Below are 3153 nucleotides of genomic sequence, written 5' to 3'. Positions count from 1 at the left end.
TCTTTTCCCCCTGGGTAAAAGCATCACATACTCAAAGAGTTCACGCCCGTATAATGCACTAGGCCCCAGCATCTGCATCCTTTCTTGTTCACACACTTGAAGACTTGCAATTAAGATAAGGGGGAGGAATATTGAAGGAGAGATGTGCAGGGAAAATATTTACCAGGAGAGTGCAGAGTGGATGGTCTAGCGGTTAGCTCAACACCATTACAGTGCCAGCGATCGGAACTGATGTTTGAATCCTGCACTTTCTGTAAGGAGTCTATACATTCACCCCGCGTCTACCTGGGTTTTCCTGCGGTGGAGGGAGGGGGGGTTCCATTTTCCTCCTAGCATTCAAAACATACCAGAGACCATAGGCCAATCGGGTAATTAGGCAGTACGGGCTCGTGGGCTGAAAGGGCCTGTTACCATGCTGTATGTCTAAATTTTTTAAAGCGGTGGGTGTCTGGAACGAGCTACCAAGGATGCAGCATTTAAGATTCATGGATCTGAAGGGGATGGAGGGATAGCTTTGGAGAGGAACAGCAAAGTTTAAGTTTGATTGGGACTTCATGTTCGACCAAGTCAGAAAGGTCTGTTCCTGTGCTGTGCTGTGATTCTGGGGCTCTAATTGGATGATGTATATAAGGAGCCAGCAGGGATAAAATGGGCTGAATTACTTCTACTTCCGATATTCCAACAATCATATGCACTTCAGGAAGTTAATGGTGCTTTGGGATATCCTGAGGCACTAAAGTGATATGAAATTTTCCCTCTCTTTCCATCCATGATAGGATTAAGAATAAGACTCAACTCCCAATTAAAACTTTAATTAAGAAATGAGCTGACTATACTCACCAAGTTGTCGTCTTCACATGATAAACATGTGTGCTGCAAATGTACAAACTAAGGTTACAAATGGCTTTAATACTTCCCATGCTGTTAGACTAATGACTGGTTACAAATCTGCCAGATATATTTGGCTGCCCCAGAACTGCTGAGATTTACACAACTTTGGGGATTCATTAGCACTGCCCAAAACGCAGTCAGTGTGAAATGGAAGGATCTGAAACTCCTTAAAAAGTTTATGTTTCTTGGTTGACTTTGGCTTAAAGGGGCCAAGTAGCAGCAGTGTTAGTGAATCGCAGGCTCACACAGCAGGGAATATGTCCTTCAGCCCAATCCGTGGGCTGGGCCCACTTGCATGCACTTAGTTCATATCCATAGAACCATGGAACAAAAACGGGCCCTTTGGCCCACCTACTTTATGGCAAACTATTCGTCTGCCTCGTCTCATTCACCTGCTCCCAGGACATATCCCTCGATTCATCTCCAATCCATGTACTTGTCCAAATTCTTCTTAAAAGTTAAAATTGAGCCCACTTCAACACTTCAGCTGGTTGCTCGCTCCACACTCCCACTGCTCTCTGTGCGTAAAGAAGTCCCCTTGAATGTTCCCTTTGAACATTTCCTCTTTCGTCCTGAACCCGTGCCCCCTGGTTTGTATCTCATCTAAACTCAGTGGAAAAAAACAGCTTTCATTTACTCTATCTATACCCCTCAAAATTTTGAACACCTCCATCATATCTTCCCCCATTCTTTTACACTCCAGGGAATAAAGTCCTAACCTATTTAACCTTCCTCTGTAACTCAACTCCTCAAGGTTTTGCAAATCTTTGCATTCTATCAGCCTTACTAATATCTTTCCTGTAGTTAGGTGACTGAAACTGTACACAATACTTCAAATTTGGCCTCACCAATGTCTAATAGAACTTCAATATAACATCCCAACATCCTGTACTCAATACTTTGATTTATGAAGGCCAATATGCCAAAAACTCTCTTTATGACCCAATCTAACTGTGACGTCACTTTCATCTAAACCTGCTGCTACCTGGCCACATAACCAGATAACAGTTACAGCACAGAAACAGGCCATCTCAGTTCTTCTAGTCCACGCCAAATCACGTACTCTCCTCTCGTCTCGCCTACCTGCACCTTGCCCATAACCCTCCATTCCCCTCCCATCCATATATACCTATCCAATTTTTTCTTAAATGACAAAATGGACCGTTCCACCACTACTTCTCCCGGAAGCTCATTCCACACAGCCACCACTCTCTGAGTGAAGAAATTTCCCCTCATGTTACCTCTAAACTTTTGCCCCTTAACTCTGAACTCATGACTTCTTGTTTCAATCTCTCCTTCCCTCAAGGGAAAAAGCCTATCCACATCAAATCTATCTATCCCCCTCATAATCTTGATATCTCTATCAAATCCCCCCTCAACCTTCTATGCTCCAAGGAATAAAGACCCAATCTGCTAAATCTGTTCTACTGCACTCCCCAATGCCCCACGTCCGTCCTTCTTTGCTTTGTCCTCCCAAAATGCAACACATTACTCTTCTCTGCATTAAATTCCATCTTCCATGTTGTAGCCCATTTTTCCATCTAATCTAAGCTTTGAAACCCTTCCTAAGCACAAATCTGTCCAAATGCTCTGTTGCAAGGGAGTGTGCTTGTCTTTCATACACTAGACCTTGGGTTTAAATGTCACTCCACATCACTGTGTAAACCACAAGGTTGACACCCAATGTGCATTGCTGAGGTGACTGGAAGCAGAATGGCAAAACTGATAGGAAAACCATGGTGGGAAAAAGAGGAAGAACATTCCCACCTCAGGCACCACCGGATGGAAACAAATGATCTGGTAATTGATAGGAGTTTGCTATTTCACATCTTATGAGCAATACTACATCAACGTCAAGTCTTTCCTTCTCCTCAGCTGTAGCATAGAACGGCACAGGAATTGGCCTTCCCGCCCATGTCCAGCATAATACCACATTAAACCCACCTGCCTGGAGTGGGTCCATATCCATTTATCTCCTGCCTGTACTCGATGGAATTTAGGAGAATGAGGGAGATCTCATTGAAACACTTTGAATGTCAAAAGACGTGGACAGAGCAGATGTAAAAAGGCTGTTTCCCATGGTGGGTGAATCAGGACAAGAGGGTACAACTTCTGGATTGATGGGTATCCGCTTAGGACTGAGGTGGGAGGAATTTCTTCAGCCAGAGAGTGGTAAATCAATGGAATTTTTGCCATTGGCGATTGTAGAGCCCATGGCACTGGGTGTATTTAAAGCATAAATTGATGGGCTCTTGATTAGCC

The 3153-nt window shown here is 43.9% G+C and overlaps 1 long non-coding RNA gene across 2 annotated transcripts in view; it reads right to left on the bottom strand.

Annotated features, from left to right (window-relative positions):
• The window catches only part of LOC138756049 (uncharacterized), a 13658-nt gene extending 11872 nt beyond the window's left edge, over positions 1–1786 (bottom strand). For both annotated transcript variants that reach the window (XR_011352700.1, XR_011352699.1), the window contains exons 1-2: positions 1740–1786; positions 841–873 (exon numbers count right to left, since the gene is read on the bottom strand). This is a non-coding gene — a long non-coding RNA (uncharacterized lncRNA). The remainder of the gene's footprint in view (positions 1–840; positions 874–1739) is intronic.
• Between the last annotated feature and the right edge of the window lie 1367 nt (positions 1787–3153).

Source organism: Narcine bancroftii, chromosome 3 (assembly GCF_036971445.1).
Source record: "Narcine bancroftii isolate sNarBan1 chromosome 3, sNarBan1.hap1, whole genome shotgun sequence".
Classification (NCBI taxonomy): Eukaryota; Metazoa; Chordata; class Chondrichthyes; order Torpediniformes; family Narcinidae; genus Narcine; species Narcine bancroftii.
Note: the sequence above shows the minus strand (reverse complement) of the source record. Positions and strands in the feature narration are given on the sequence as shown.